The 17,728-nt window shown below is 39.4% G+C and overlaps 1 protein-coding gene across 4 annotated transcripts in view; it reads right to left on the minus strand.

The window, feature by feature from the left end:
• The window catches only part of st3gal3b (ST3 beta-galactoside alpha-2,3-sialyltransferase 3b), a 77,157-nt gene extending 59,952 nt beyond the window's left edge, over positions 1-17,205 (minus strand). The window contains exons 1-2 of one of the 4 annotated variants that reach the window (XM_042497147.2): positions 17,060-17,205; positions 9,528-9,669 (exon numbers count right to left, since the gene is read on the minus strand). The gene's annotated coding sequence lies outside the window, so the exon portion shown is untranslated. Of the gene's footprint in view, positions 1-7,282; positions 7,441-9,527; positions 9,670-16,576; positions 16,734-17,059 lie in introns of those variants that run through there. The other 3 variants (XM_042497146.2, XM_042497151.2, XM_042497150.2) reach the window with 3 other exon arrangements.
• Between the last annotated feature and the right edge of the window lie 523 nt (positions 17,206-17,728).

Raw genomic sequence — 17,728 nt, forward strand, 5'->3', positions numbered from 1 at the left:
TTATTTACATTTAAACCAATAAAAACACTAAATAAAGCTGTTACATTACATTACATTTTTAGAAATCTGTTTTTCCAACGCTGCTCATCACAGAGGGGCTGCTAACTGGCCAACGCAAAAACGCTATTGACCCAATATAGAGCCAGTGTTTGGTTTGTCCACTCAGGACTACTTTAGAAACATGGTGGTGCAACATGACGGACTTCATGGACGAGGACCTGCTTCCCGTGCAGATATAAAGGTTTTATTCCAATGTAACAAATACAACAGTTCTTGTTTCAGGAAATACACTCCAGAAAATGTATTTAGCAGGACCAACTAAAACCAAAATCCACTGTCACTGCATTATGTACATATGTATTTATACATCTAATGAGACATTTTGGTAGTTGTCTGCAGTTAATAACTAACTGAGCATGTAATACGAGTGGTCAGCTCATGTTCCTGTGCGCACACGTACATCTCATGTACATTGATTCAGTTATTTAAAGCAGTCGTCACTGTTAACTGTCAATCTCGCTGTGACGCAGTAAAATGGCCACACACTGACAAATGTGAACAGACAGTATGTTCATCAAGCTTTTCAGAATAGAAGTACTGGTTTGAATAGGTGAATAATTCATACACTGCTCTGCTAAAATGCTTCATAAACATGGATCCGGCAGACCTTGTATGTCATCCTCAATCCCAGTTGGGACCTATCATGTGGCTGCTCACAGCAGATTGTTGTTTGGCAGCAGATCCATAGTCCTGTCCTTCACACCTGCTCGGGTTACTCTGCTAATTCAGTTTTCCTCTCAGATCGTGCGTCTTATTTGTGCCCTGACATTCACAAGGCCTCGTATCCTACATAAGCAGTTGTTGGGCTGAGAGCCAAGGTAAGAGAGGGCGGGGGTTTGGAGAGGTGGTGGGGTGCAGTCTTCCATTTTTGCCCTGCAAAGAGTGTGGTAGTAGCATACCGATCTATTAATATTGAATCAAGCAGGAAACACAATCCGCTCGCCCACTGTTCTCCATCTGGGGTCAGGAGATTAGCAGGAGCCAGGAGAATAAAATACATACACAAGCACATGCTGAGATATATACACATACACACAAGTCTATTGAAGTGGCCGAGGATTTTCTTTTTTTTTTTAAAGCTGGCCTGAGACTCCTGGCAAGTTGGCAGCACTTCATGGCCTTTGGCCAAAGATCATTAATTTACATCACACTTACAAGAGGGAATGGCCACAGAAAACAATGCAAGGAGCTGAAATTTTCCATTCTTTATATCTGGGAAGTGCGCTCTTATTTGTTTGTCTACCAGTAAAGAGCCGTGTTCCTGAAGGGAAGAGCTCTGTTTGTTTTACATGTCCACAGATCGTAATGTATTTGCCTCACTGTACATCCAAATCGCAAGATGAAACCACATCCAAGCTTGATCCTTTTGGGCTTGACTCGATCATTTAAGAAGTGTGGCTTTCCTGCTTTTCCACCATCATGCCTCATTCCTCAGATGCTCTATTATTGAACTGACAAACCAGTGCAGACTTGAGCGGCAAGTCTGTCATGATAACAGAAAACATGTTCCAACGAAAATGAAATCCTTCATCCAGTGTGGGTTGTGGAATCAGTGCCTCTAGCAGTGATACCATCAGGTCCATCATTGGAATAAGTATTTCATCTTCCTCCAGTGTACCCAGACGGTTTCCGCTTTGCACAAGCTCCCAACTTAAGCCTCCAGGAGCTTAAAGGTACAATAGATCAGTGGGTGATGGAAACAAGAGAAACAATCTTTAGGAAAATGTAATGCCTTTCATGTGCATATATTAAAGCTGGGGTAGACAGTTTCATTTTGGCATCACTGGGCAAAAATCCCATGATAATCTTTCAGCATAATGTAATCCAAGTAGACTGAAAGATTTGTGCACCTCCTCTTGGCTCTGCTTTCAGGATTTAAAAAAAATCTACCCAGTGACGAGAAACTTTGGCCAATCACAGGTCACTTCTGAAAGAGGGCATTCCTATTGGCTGTTCTATAAAAGGCAGATGCACATGCTTGTCACCAGATTTAATGGTGGAGAATCCTGCCGAGAAAGTTGCTATTCCAGCATTGGTAATAGCTGCCAAAACTGAAAAGCAACTCCCCCAAAAAGGAGGATGGCCTTTTCAAAAAAAGACTCTAAGGGCCCCGTACACGTCACTGCTTTAACCGCCTGGAACATGCGATGTCTGGCACTGGGTGCTACACTGGTGGCTACAGACCACCTTGCCAGCAGCAGTTTCAGGGACTGAAGCCCAGTGAGTGGTCCCAGCAACTCAGGACCAGCCAGAGCAAACCCCAGCTTCAGGAGGCTGGACGGACTCCCAGCAAACTTTCTGTTGCTGCCGTTACACAGGTTAGACCCAGTGCTGCTGCTGGCCAGCATTTTGCTGTGACACACATAGCATGGGCCAAATTCAAGCTGCTACAGCTTCTGACAAAAAGTCAGGCACCCAAGCTACTGCCTGCTGTCCTCCTTGGCAAGCAGTCATTGACAAAGCGGATCGAGGCGGAGGGTCTGTGGGGTGGCTGGCTAGCTAATTCTTGTCTCATTAGTGATGCAATAAACAGAGCGAGAGAGGAAGGAAAAAAAAGGGACTGAGAGAATGTGCCGCGTGAATCTCTACAATGAAATAAGATTAAATAAAGCAATATTTGGAAACACTGGCACAATGTATGAAGCATGTGCACATGCCCGTGGTCTGCTTATGATTGGGTGGTTAGGACAATGAGGGACAAGCTGCTGGAGGATGGTGCACGATCAAATCTTCCAGGGTTTTTTGTCTTTTCTAGGTTACTGCTCACCCCTGCTTTAATTGTAGCTTTTTTGAATCCAGTTTACTGCAGTTATTTCTGTGCAGATTACATGTAAGTAATAATACAGAGATAACAGCTGTGCAAAAGTTCAGTTGCTGGAAAGAAGCTCAACAGAGATTTTAACCCCCTTGTGATAAAATCTGCGTACTGTCACCTCTAACCCTGATGATCCACAATCGCTAAGTAATGAATCCCTCTTTAATGGAACTTAAGCTTGATTCTTGTCTTTAACCTCTGCTAAGCTACATCACAGCATCAAATTTAGCATGCAGGGACCTTCCAATGAGCCGTACCATTAACAAGTGTATTTTTATCCCAGTACAGTACGTCAAAAATAGCATACTCACTGCTGAACAGAATAACTGACAATATCTCTAAACAGACTTTTTAATGTTTGGTCTTGTCATCTGTCTGAGTGAAACTCCTACACGAGTAGAGCCAGACTTTACTGTGGCAAAATAAATAATTGATTGTTGTCGTCTGAATCATAGATGAAGTATCTGCTCCATCGCACGGCTTTTGCTCTTGCGGCCAGGCAGCAGGAAATAAACAAGTGCTAATGGGATGCTGATAGATCCCATAGATGCAGGGGCAGACTGGAGTCTGAATGAACAACACTTCCACTTCCCATTTATTCTCTATATTTACTATGCATCATCTCGTCTACACTACGAGAAAAAACCCTGTAAAGATAAATTTGCATCAGTCAGAGGGAACAAAAGTCCCCTTTAGTGTTGTAATAATTTAGGCCATGGTCTCATTTGCCTAACATTTGTTTCTAGCTCTGCTTTTTCCATCAACATAGTAACTTTTAATGTGCTCATGGTGATCAACATGGCCAGAAACTTGGATTGTTGTTATGCCACTGTAATGGAAACGACTATTAAGTCAGGGATGTAACTGCAAATTAAGCTAATTTAGACACAGAAACTGATCTCACACTGCCGCTGTGCAGTGCTTAAAGCAACAGTTTGGCATTTGGGGAAACATTTGTTTTCTTGCCAAAAGTTAAAAGAGGAGATTGACATCACTTTCATGTCTGTACACTAAATATGAAACTAGAGCCAGGTTAGCTTAGCATGGCATGCACTGAAACTACCATCAAACTGAAACATAAAATTATGTTTACATTTTAGGGTAGCATCAAAAAATGTTGCCTTTTTTGTTAGCATATCACATAACATTAAATTTTCATTAAAAAAAAAAACCTCTCAACATCCCCAAAACATTCTCAGAATGTTGCAGTTATTACATTACGGCTTAGTCAGCATTTTACCTTATAGGGGACATTATTTATAATCATAAATGTCCGTAAAACATTCTCTGAACATTACATTGAATTTTTTTCTTTAAAAAGTATTGCAACTTGTAATAACGTTAATCAATTAACGTTCCCTGCTAGCTGGGTGGTCTTATGTGATGTAGCGTTGTTATACAGCTCTCAGATTAACTATGTTTTGGTAAATATTGGAAGACAAAACATGACTTTTCACCTGCTGAAAAAGTTGCACTTGTTAGGTGTTCAGAGCGCCGAAATAACTGTCCCCTGAAAGCACATACACATGCATTTGTATGAACGTGCAGTGAACTTGAGGGTCCTGGTTTCAGGTATCTCATACACAAGGCAGTAGGACACTACAGCAAGTGTGTTTTGCTTTTTCTAGACTAATGATTCGCATTCTATAAAATAGCCAAAGCTGGGGTGACCTGAGGTGACCTGGTAGAGTTTGTGCCCCATATAGTCCTTTGCAGCCGAGGTTTGACACCAACCCACAGCCCTGTGCTGCACATCATTCCCCATCTCTCTCACCCACCTTTTGTATTAATCTGCAGCTTTTCCATCATTAAAGGCAAAAACTCCCAAAAAATTACCTTAAAAAAGAAAAAAAACGGGCAGTCAGCGAGATGAGCAGTATATTCACCTTTCAAGTCAAGAGTTTCGACACTTAAAAAGGCCCGCCCTGACAGAGACCTCATTCACATTCTTTCCTCCCTCTCTGTTTATCTTCCTCATGGTTTATCTGTTCTCTCCCGTTCAAACAATTAGACCCAATCTCTCTTCCATGCATGACTTCATTAAACACAAGCAATGTGTCTATTCAAGACTACAATTAAAGTAAACACAAGAAAGCAGGGTCGGAGTTATTCAATAATGAATCAACAGATTAAGACAGCTGTATTTAGCTTTCATCTAGGTTTCTGTGTTGTTTATAGATACTCTATCCTTCATGGGAAAATTTTAAAAGCCATGGTCTGACATTTTGGAGAGCGACTTACTCGTTTTCTTTCTTAGAGCGATATGGGAAGATTAATAACACTCTTGCATACATTGAATATGAAGCTACAGTCAGAAGTCTACCAGCTCCTCTAAAGCGCACAATAAATAACACAGTTTGGTCATTTTATCAATATCAAATGTAACACTGACAGGATGTTTTTCTGTGAGTTATGAGCTGCAGCTGCTATGCTCAGGTCACTGCCTGCTGGCTCCAGCTCTATACCTGAAAGTGGTATCGATCCTCATGTCTAACTCTTGGCAAGAAACCAAATAACTGCATTTCCCATAATGTCATTTCTTTAATGATAATGCAGTAGTTAATGTATGTCAAAAGTTGAGCATTATTAATCAGATTTTAAAACGTTATCCCATTGCTACAACTCCTGCAAAAAAGCCTTGAGTTTTATTAAATAAAAGTGTATGAAAGCAAGTGTCGGACCTTGCACATTCAGCATCCAAGGAAAGCCTTCCAGTGTGACAAATTATTATATATTTGCAACGTGTGAAATACTAAATTACTGGACACATTTAACATAATGTACATGGCTTTCTTTCGGACTGTACAGCTTACGGTCACTTTCTTCCCCGTTGTGCACCTGGGAGCTTATTTTAAGCCCCACTAGGCCAAGGTCATGATTTCGTTCTTGGCTCACAATAATTCCTGTTTTTGTTTTAAGTCTCTATCTATGCTCCTGCAGATACTGTATCTTAGGAGACAGATAACACTGAAAAACATTCCCATGCAAACAGAGAAACAAACATTATGTCTCCATGAGGGAATACTTTTAAGGATGACTAGCACGCATTGTCTGGGCCTTAAAAATGTTTTTACCCTTCTCTTTTTGATCATGTCTGATAGTGTAAGACTGTCTACATGAGCAGGCAGCTGAGTGGTGCCTCTAGGGTGAGGATGTGGCTTTTGGTTGTCTTCCTTTAACCCAGATACCACCTTGCTTTTACATATGACTTTGTGTAACACTTTCTATTACTGTTGTTTAAAGGAGCAGTAGGCGAGTTTTCCATTGCACTCAAATTGCACAAATTGAAACTGGGAATATAAGATACACCTAATGGAAACATGTCAATTTTGAATAAATTTATATTTATTGAAAAAAAGTTTTTATGCTCGCATGAGATGGTAACTGCAATGCAAACATTTTTTTTTCACTTTTGAAGGTCAAATGATGCTATGGCTATGAACTTGGCAGTAGGAACTGGCTCCCTCCTGCATGATACAGCAAGTTACTGCATCACATAACTCTTCAAAAGTTGACCCAATCATTCAGAGGTTTTGAATCCACAATTACTCTGTGAAATTGTGGACTATCTTGGAATATTATCCCAGAGAAGTTGCATAACATCACTCAATCAACATTTCGAAAACATTGTGTAAATTTTGTGCAAATCTGTATTATACAACCACCTTGTGTGTACACTTTTGTGACATCTAGCGGTGAGGAAAGCAAATTGCAACAAGCTGAAACTTTTCTATTGTGCCAAGCGTGGACTCCCAGTGAGGATTCCTTCAGTGTTCATTGCTCAGGAGGTTAATCACAGAGGTCCCTCTCCAAAATACATGGACAAAGTAAACCAGTAAAAACACACAAAGCATAAATGTTATGAATCTGTATTTTTCTGATGGTGTTTGTTTTGTCGCCAGCTCAGCACCTGCTGACAGGAACGTAGTAGAGGAAAAGCGGGACTGCTTATCGATTACATGTTTGTGTGTCTGTGTTTATTTATGTGTTGTCTTTTGTTGTCTTGTAGGACATGTATATACTTGCAATGCAATTTGTGTTCAGCTTTCCGCCAACAACCAAAGATTCAAACATTCAGTAGGTTTTTTTTTATCTGAAACAGAATTATACACAAAGTTCTAACCCTTTCTAAAAGAAATGGACTCTGATTTAAAGCGGTGTTTCTGTGAAAGAGGACCTGCTCCCTATGTAGATATAAAGGGTCATCTAAAAACGCTCATTCTCATTTTCAGGTCATTATACACTAAAGAGAACATACTTATGAAATTGTATTTTATTTCCGCTAATATATCCCCCTAAATCCTATACACTGGACCTTAAATATTTTACAAAAATGCTTCTAACTCATGAAATAAGTCTCTGTGGTTCATGACCTTAAATTTCCCCAAAGGCAGAAGTACACATTACCTTCTCAGCTGTGGCTGTCAAATCCTTAATCCACAGTATTAGTATCAAACAGAGTGCAGGTACCGCTGAATGACAGAAATGATCAAAATCTCACATAATCTGTATTTCCAAAAGAGAGACGAAAGCCGAAGACAGGATTTTACGGGGTCTCTGTCCTTTTAGTGCTCTCTGCAAACATTAGTTAACCAATAACAGGAAGGATTTGAATAACAGAAAATGGAGCCACAGGTGATCCCAATTAAACACAAACAGTACAGACTGTCTGCTGAGATTTGTTAACCAATGACAGGAAAATCTGTTTGGCCTGTAACACTTTAAAAGTACAGTTAAAAAATCACTGCCTTCTGGTTATGTAGTATTATTTCATAGCACATCTGGGAAATCAGATGTAGAGAGAGACAGAAAGAAAGACAGAAGGAGAGAGAGAAAAGAGGCAAAAGTAGAAATTTGATATGACGTGTCTTCACATGAAATATTTCCAACATACGTAAAATTACGTATGACGTAATGTTTGTTTCTCAGTTTGCCTGGGAACTTTTGAAAATTTGTTATGACTTAATATCTAGACTAGACAATGTTGTTTACTACAGTGCATTGTTGTTGTGTTCATTTATTTTTATTATTTTTGAATTGTAAAATTGATTTAAAATTTTCAGCACGAGTATTTTTCCGATAACACATTTACACACTTTTTTTTTTTTTTTTACAGAACTGAAGCTTCTCCTGTGTGCCAAGCATGCAGAAGAACTACTGTGGCCCATGGAAAAACACAAAGGTCCATATCTGGGGCCGATATTTGGTTTGTCTGTTCTGGGCTACTGTAGAAACAACATGGCAGACTCCATGGACGAGGGCCTGCTCTCTTTGTAGATACAGACAGCTCACTCCGAGGTAAAGATATCACAACAATTATAAACTAATGAAAACATAGTTAGAAATATTATGCCCCATTTCTGCTATTAAATGCCTCTAATTTGTACACACTAAAGCTTTAAGTAACATTTTCAGTGCAACATTTACTCGTAGTTTTATAGTGTGGAATTGGCACACGGCACAAATTGTTCTCATGTAGCTTTCGGGAAGCATTACCTCTGCTAACAGTTACTCATGATCAAATGGGATTCATCATTCAGCACAATTGGGTAAGAGTTGAATTAGATGGTTCAGAACCTTTGACTTTACTTGTTTTTTTCTCTTAACATACAAATGAGTCAATGAGGATAACGTAAGACTGCTGTTGCACGAGGCAGATTGTCTTATAAAACTAAGCATCAGGCATAAGAATAGCGTGCTTGTTGCAGCAAAGTAGCACAATGCTCATCAGCGTGACATTTGCAAAATGGTATTTAATATCCCTTCAAGCTATAACGCCACAACATACAAAGAACAGCAGCAAGGATAAGGTCATAGATCTGGATCATGCAGACCACATGCTGACCAACGTGGGTTTCTACATCAGTGTGTAATGGCTGCATTAAAAAAAACTTTTTCATCAAACAACAGTGATCTTTACAAAGTGGAAAATATGGCAATTTATTTGTGGTAGAAATAGTGTCACACAACGTGTCTCCAGTCTGCCAGAACTGTTGGGACAGATTGCGTGTTTGCAGACACAAGATTGCTCAGAAGATTACGGGCTCGATCCATCATGTGATAATAAAGGGCCAAAGTAGAGCCTGGGGGAAACCTATAGGCTGCCGTCTGCTGCTTAATGAGGTGGCAACAACAGGAAGTCCCAGTGGTGAGAAACAGAAACAGTGCTGTATTATCTCAAAAGCAGCACAGTACGTGTAGTTTGAATAGGAAATGAGGAGTATAAACATTTCCATCAGACAGGATGCATATTATCATTCCTTCATTAGCTTTGATATCAGCATCACATGCAGGGAGAATTGTAGGAAAAATAAAAAATGATGGGTAACAGTAAGGCCAGAAATAAAGATGAATGAGAAAACACAGAAGAAAATACCTGCAATATCTAGTACATTTTAAAAATATTTTATAGGAAACAACATGTGATGCAACAAACAGCAGTCAAACTGAGCTTCTAAGTCAGTGTGGGAAACAGCACAAAACTTGTCGTCACCCGTACTTCTCTCTGTGTGTCAATGCACTTATCAACTCACACTTTCACACCTTTACACATCTAGACTCTCTGTCTCTGACACTCATGCAAAACACACGTTCTTTCACATCCTTGTGTGTGTGTGTGTGTGTGTGTGTGTGTGTGTGTGTGCGCACATACTTGATGTTTGAGTCTCAGTAGGACTGCAGGAGGTCAGCAAAGCAGCTGCAAAAATGCCGGCGAGCTTGTTTATGTGTGTGGGGGGTCGGAGCTTGTAAGCAGGAAAGGCAGCAGGCAGGTTGTCACAAGTACGGTGCTTACACTGCAGATAGAAGACCAGTGATTAGCCTGAAGCCGGGTTATGGTCTCTGCCAGCAGCCGTTCAACATCGCACATCATTTCATACGTACTACCAGATTTCTCATTTCTATAACGTATTTCGTATTTTATAATCTGAATCACTTAGGGACTATACTTTTTTAAATGAGAATAGTGGGGTGGCTGAGGCGTGACACCTTTTTTTTGTTTGTTTTGTTTTGTTTTTGGTTTTGTTTTTTTTTCATCATGACCCTCCCTGGAGGTACAATATTTTTTCTTGGGCCTCCCTGAGTGACTAGAGGACATGACAACTCCTTATCATAAATAGACATATTTCACAGTTTCTGGCCATAATGAATGGTGTTATTTTGATTCTTAAATAAAACATGCTTTTAAACCCACTTACAGATTTTGGGGTTCTGAGGGTATTTGAAATAAAAACAAAATAAAACCATTTAAAGCAGGTCTGTTAGCATTAACGCATTAATCGTGAGGAATTAAAGTCCATACATAACATGTTTTGTTTGTTTTTGATCGTGTTAATCGCTAGCTTCTCAGGAAGGGGGCTGAAAAAAGCTCCAAACTTAGGCTAAATTTTGGCAATGGAAAAAGCCTGACAAACAGCAGAGTCCCTTGACCTCTGACCTCAAGATATCTGAATGAAAACAGGTTCTGTGGGTACCAATCAGTCTCCTGTTTACAGACATGTCCACTTTTTGCTAGTCCCATGCAATTTTTTGCCATCATTTGATTCCTTATCAGGACAATTGGGTAAGAATACTTCACCTTGTCAATATGGACTTCAAAACTGTTTTAAAATGCAAAATAATGGAACTGAAAACATGATTAATCTTGATTTTAAAAATTAATCATTTTGCAGCCCTAATTTAAAGATGGTATGTCTCTCCCTTGAGCCAAGTCCCTCCCCGGTGTTTTCAAAAAATGGTTTGGCATGCCTCCCATATTTTGCACCACCCCCTCCCCTCTTAAAAATAACAGTCCCTTAAAGCCACATAGAGACCTTACTGGTTTAGTTTGTTTTTATGGAAATTTAAAAATCAAGGGAGTGAGGCAGCATGCCCTCTCAAATTACAAGATAAATTAGGGATAAATTAAGGGACTTAGGTTTTTAATTCCATCTGCTTTGTGGATTTTTTGTCAAAGCAGGCTTAATGCAATTTAAGCCACACAAAAAGCAACCATTATCAGTCTGGGAAGGAATGAAGGCAATGAGTCATATGTTTACTCACTGAGGTTGACAGTAATCCTTTTTTGCTCTGACCTGCAGTTCACCTGTGTGCAGAGTGTAGGGCTATGTAACCATGACAGTGGTCTCTTCGCCTCGAGTCAAGCTCTGCTCTCAACAGCCTTAAATAGTTAGGTGTGAAACACTGTGTGCCCCTGTTAATGGACAAGTGACTTATGTCTGACCTTCCAACTCATGAGGGTCTTTTTGGTAGTAAAGTCCATTTTCTGTGACATGGTAATGATTAATGTGACTGAAAGTAGCTTGCACAAGCAAAGACAACACACCTAAATCCTAATAAATGAAATAATATCAGAATCAGAGATATTTTAGATCTCCTGGAGGAAATAAGAACGCGCTACAGTAGCTCATATAAGCACAGAGCATGGACTGTTAGAAGCTGAATGATGCTGAGGATCAAGACCTTTGACAGTTTACCACAACTCCATTAACTGTTTGAAACCTGGCGTGACATGCTTTGTTCAAATGCCTTTCCCAAGCATTTAAACCTTTAAAATTCAAGCAAAGTGCTTTCGTTTCTTTTAAAAACAGGGCTAAAAAGGCGAAGAGCAACTTGGCAAGAGATGTCCCACAAATTGTAATAAATTAGGAAAAGCTGACAGGAAGTCTGACAGAGCTGACAGAGTTAAGAGAGAGATATAGAGAGAGAATCATTAGATTTTTTAAAACTACAGAAAATACAGAAATATATATTTACTTTTTTGTATATACATCTATAGCACATTTTTCAGGTCATTTCCTTGTTGTTGTTTTTTAACCATTTGTCTTTTCTTTTGTTGCTAGTTTTCTGATATTTCTTTCAATTTTGGTTAATTTCTTGTTAACTGTCTCATTTTCTTCTATTTTCGTCTACTGAACTACACCTGCCAACTGTACTTTTGCACGAATGGTGAACTGCAACCACAGCTAGCTGAGTCATTCTAGCTAACAGTAGATGCACACTCCCCTCTGTGCAGTGATATATATGATAAAGAAAATAGTTCCTATATGAAACTGCTCACAACAAGGTCTGTACATTATCCTGAGTAACTGGGTCATGATTTCTGCAAAGAGGCATTGCTGTTGAGTTTTTCAGATGCAGTTTTTTGGACCTTTGAGCACCACAAGCCGAGTGCCATCCAGTTCTATTATATTGGAGCGAAGGCAAACATCTCTACGCCCGATATCTCCAATAATCAACAACTTACACCAAAACAATCTACACTGATAAACAGGACTACAGGTAAGGAGGAAAAACATGCATTTTATGCTTTTGGGCTGAACTGCTTCTTTAATGTATATTACCAGCTAAACTGTATCTTCCCTTTAAACTAGTTTCACTGAGGAAGGATAACGTTTCCTGTTTTTCTAGCAAAACAACCCCTGACAATGCTGTGCCATCAGCACAAAACACTCTCTGTACTTATGTGGTAAAAGGCGTCTGTGTGATTTGGGAAGACTGGTTCAGTTTCAATACAGTATCTCCACCCAGCAGCTGCAACTATAGTACGAGCTTATGAGGCAGCATCACAGATATTAAAAAGTATTTACTCCTTCAAATGTGGTCTGTCGGACACCAGCGGAAGAAATTTAGGGAGTTATTTGTTGTAAAGAAAGAGAGCTTAATCTCGTCACAGCACAACATAACGCATGACAACATGTTCATTACAGCAACACCCACATAACAGCTATATTTATGTGACAGCACCTTCCTGTCAAATATGTCAGATAAATATCAGTTAAAAAAAATATATTAAACCACAGTCTTCAGGGGGGAGGCTGAATAAGGCCAAGTCAAAAATAAAATACATATATCAGTGTTACACAATAAGTTACTTAATGAAAAATATATAAAGAGAAACAGAAAGTTTTTAACCTTCATAAAGCCTTTAACCTTCGTTGAGTTAAAAAATCAAATTAAATTAAAGTCATGAAAACTGGATGTATTTTACACCTTTATTTATCTTTCAGATTTTTTTTTCTCCTTGGTTTTCCCGCACATTTAATAATTTATCCCCTGTTCCCCACACGTTTCCAATTTTCAGTTTTTTTGTGTCAGAGTATGTGTTTAGTATGCTTAACACAGCCCTTTGAGATAGCTACCTAGTTAAATATGGTTATATCATAGTAAAACGAAACAAATCATACAGTGTACAGAAGTTATGATAACTGCCTAATACAACCCTGATTTAAAAAAAATAACTGTGACGCTGTATACAACAGATATAAAAAACAGAATACAATGATTTGAAAATCTTTTCTGATTTATATTCAATTGAATACAGCACAGAGACAAGATATTTCACTTTCAAAGTTAAATGTTATTCCAAAACTATTTGGAATTGGGGTTGTATATTAAGACTTGGAAATGTCCAAACCCAGTCACCAGAATAAATGTTGGCATTGTGTTTTTCTGCAAAGAAAAAAAATGGATATTTTACATGTGTACATTTTAAATCTTTTTTTCCCTGCTTCATATGTAGTGGATATTTTGAAACTTAGAGGCAAAGAAATGTTATGTTGTGACAAAGCTGTGGTTAACATTAGGAGAAGGCACAAAACCACTTGACTGGGAAAAGATAATGTCACCACTGTGTCCATAAAAACACCTGCTGTTATTGTTTGTTGGCCTTGAACAGCGGCTTGGCAGCTGTTCCGACTAGGTGTCACACCATACACCATCTGATCCCCCTACAGGTGAGAAACTCAGCTCATAACATGTTATCTGAACTACATCGCTTTAGACATGGTAATATGATATGTTTGAGATATACAAATGATGCATCTGTGGTTAGCTAAAATGTACCACGCCAACATGTTATTCTGCCAGCGACAGGGCAGATGTCCTTAAATGACAGTTACATTAGTATGCCTCTAAAGCCATGTTGTTTAGGGATTGTACTTTATTTATCAGAGGAGTGGGGTGGCTGGGGTGTGAATTTTGTCTTTATTATATTATTACCCTCACCAAAGGCACAAATCTTTTTTCCTTGAGCCTCCCTGAGTGCTGGGGAAGAGGCATAACCCTCCCTCATCCATAAATAACCATATTTTTAAATAGTCACACCAAATGTAGGCAGTGTTGGAGCCAAAACAGTGAGCAAACAGCAGGGCAGAGATAGTTATCACCAAAACAAAGTGCTTATTTCTTGTTGAAGGGCTGCGGAAATGTGAAAATCTGATGATGAAAAATAGAGTAATTTGGGCACTTTTTAAAGAACATATGCCTTTCAAACCTGACAGAGGGTTTTGGAGTTCTGAGGGTATTTAAAATACATCCAACATACTACTATTTATCAAATACAGTGTTACTTCATGCTGTAAAGTGTGAAAAAAATCTGAGTTCTTGGTTTTTTGCTTTTCAAACTGGTACTGGACTGGTGACTCCTCAAGCTTTTGCTGAGTGCAAATAAAGATACCTCTGTTTTCACTTCTGCTGTTTTGAGGAAACAAGCTCAGTACACTATTGGTTAACGCTTGCGTCTGGAAATCAGACATCAATAGCACAAAGTAACCTGAGCCCTGTCACTTGACTACCATGTGACCGGTCTGAGGCAGTTGCAGACAATAATACCCCACTAACAGAGGGACTTGAGGGAGCCACAGCTGCTGGGTCACAGAGAGGGGTGAGAGATGGTGTGAGAGTTTAGATATGGAGGCATGCTGAGAGATAGAGCGCTGGCGTGAAAACAATATGCGAGTCATGTGCTTGTATGCTGTTAATGCCTGTATTCATTGATTCAGCCACTTTGGGGGCAGCAGAAACAAGTTGTAAACTTGACACTGACACATTATTACTTTTTGAGTTGATATGGTGAACATGTTAGAGGGACAGTTCAATCCTAAATCAAAAATACAGATTTTCTCTCTCACCTGTAGCGCTATTTATCGATCTAGATTGTTTTGGTGTGAGTTGCAGAGTGTTGGAGCTATCAGCCTTGGAGACATCTGCGCTGTCTTGAATATGATGTAACTAAATGGCATTCGGCTTGTGGTGCTCAAAGCCCCAAAATACAATACAATACAATACAATAAAAACTCAACTGCAATGTCTCTTTCCAGAAATCATGACCCAGTTACTCAAGATAATGCACAGACCTTGTTGTGATCAAGCAGCAACCTCAGAAGCTAAAAACCGAAGCAAAAGCAAAAGTGCCAAAAACTGTAGGCTCATGTGGCCACTTGAGGCCGGCTTCAAAAACTAGTAAATCCCTATAGCCCTTGATGTTAAAATGCCAAATTTTTTCAGCATAAAAAATAAGTTTAAAACCTGGTGCAAAAACCGTTTTGGTCTCTATTGCTCATGACATCTGTATGGGGGTTGAATTTTTATATTATTTACCTGTTTACATTTCTTAAGGCTTAAAGATCTGCATAATTAATAATATGGCTGCTTTGAGTTTCGGGCTGTCTGCGAGGTCAGCTCCTCCACAGCTCCACCCCCTCATCCATACTTCGTAATCTCTGTTGCCAGAACAAAAAAAACCAAAGATGACAAATGCAAAATGCTGAACTCGAGGCTTCTAAATGAGAGTCCGCGAACCAATCGGTGACATCACATTAGCTACATTTATCTTTTTCTATACTTGTTGTGAGCAGTTTCATTTGGGAACTATTTTCTTTCTACCAAACTACACCTGCCAACAGCATTACCGTGCAGAGGGAAGCTTGCATCTACTGCCTGCTCCATAGCGCCAGTGAGCTAGCTAACGTTAGAGGATGCCACTAATGTTTACGTCTCACGCTGTCACAAGCGAGAGCCTCTCGTCCATGAACAAATGCACACGTCATACGTCAATCTAATACAGTTGGCAGGTGTTGTTCAGTAGAAAGAAAGTAGTTTCTACATGAAACTGCTCACAGCAATGTCTGTGGGTTATCTTTACTAACCGGGTCATGATTGAGACATTGTTGTTGAGTTTTCAGACAGTTTTTTGGCACTTTGAGCACCTCAAGCTGAGTGCCGTCTAGTTCCATTATATTGAAGAGAAGGCAGACACCTCTATGGCCGATATCTTTAACGCTCAACAACTCACACCAAAACTATCTAGACTGAGAATCAACGCTACAGGTAAAAGAAAAAACGTGTATTTTAGATTTTTGGGGTGAAAAATCCTTTTAATTAAAAATGGACCCTTTAACACATCGAGCAGTTACAAAATATTCATTTAAAAATTGTGTTTCTGCATGGCTGCCTGAGGAATGTCAGTCCAATATCAAATCTATATTTCCGCTCTATTTTGGTCTAGTTGCTTATTTTGCTCCGCTCTGATAAACCTGCGTGCTGTTTATCAGAGCGGAGCAAGTAAAGCAAAACAGGGAAGTTGCGGCTTGTCAGAACTGTGAGCGTAAAGATGCAAAAAGGCTTTACAGGGATGAGGAGAACTACAGACATAATAAATTTCTGAATATCTAGATGTCCATCACTCGATCTATTGTTACAAAGGCAGAAAATCAACGGTGCAAATGGCCCGAGGCAAATGAGGAGTAATCAGAGAGTAAAAGAAGAGGTAAATATGGGAGGTGAATAGAGAACATGATAATGTGGTACATTAACATTTTAGTAAATAGTAACATATTAGACGACGACAATGACAGTCTTAACACAAACCTGCATTTCTCTGAGCTGAAACATAGTTCAACAAAAGTTTTTTTGGATACTTACATTTGAGATGCCTCCTATTTTCTGGTTGGAGCAGATTGGTTTTATTTACACAATGGCTGACTGCACTGTTATCTGAGCCCAGCTTCCGTATTAGTCAGGTTCAACACCTTATGCCAGGAAAAGTGGCACAACTCCTTGATGAATTCACATGACACTGGTCTGTTTAGTCAGGATACACCCTTTCTATTACCCAACATAAACATCGCTTTGTTCTTTGTGATGATCCGCTGAAGCGCATGCATCATTCTTGTTGAGTAGAACTAAACCACACAGTAGCTCTTTCATTTAATTTTAGCTCCACGGACTCATTAAAAAAAAAAAGCCGCTGGTGATAGAAAATAACAGCAAAGCGAAGCAGCTATAATTACATATTTCAGCATTTAGTGTTGAGTCATGGATTTTGGTTTTGTATCTCAAATGAGAAATCCAGTACTCTGTGAAAAAGCATGAAAACAGAACACTGAAAGCTCACAAATGACTTACATGTCAATGGGGAACTGAAGATATTTTGCCAAGTCAATCCTTGTTTAAGATGGAAAGCTCTGCGATAAACTGAAAAAAAGAGAAGAGAGTGATTAGTTTCTCTGCAATATTTTTTTGACAGCAGCGCAGAATGTCTTGTCAAATCTCCACCCTCAGACCACGTGTGCTTTCACACAAAGCAGCAAATATTCAGATCTAAAGATAATTAACAAGAACTGACACAACCTGTATTTAAGAATGAATTTAAAAAAACTGTGTAATTTAATCGTACAAACCTGAATGGAAAAGAGGATCGGGTTCGAATGTAATTTGCAATGCGAGAAGCTGTTATACAACCTCTAAAGAGGTGTGCTCAGCTGTGCCATTGCCAGTCATTGAATTTCACGCCATTACATTCCCTAAAAGATGTGGAAAGTTTGTTCCATATCTAAAGGTCTTTACAAAAAATTCTACATTTACATTCTTCACATTACTTTTTATAGCATTTCCAGCTTTGTACATTGACTTCCCTACACCTGGACGAGGCTCAGAGGGGTGGAAGAGAAACAAAGCAGCTCGAGCTGGCACCGTCACCATCAGTCAGCAGATGTTATGGTCTTGTGCAGACGCGTAGGATGGGAGGGAAAGGGCACAGAGCCAGCAGTGACGCTCCGAAAGGCGTCTGGCTGC

This window comes from Plectropomus leopardus, chromosome 12, assembly GCF_026936395.1.
Source record: "Plectropomus leopardus strain MGB_pleo_1.0 chromosome 12, ASM2693639v1, whole genome shotgun sequence".
Taxonomy (NCBI): Eukaryota; Metazoa; Chordata; class Actinopteri; order Perciformes; family Serranidae; genus Plectropomus; species Plectropomus leopardus.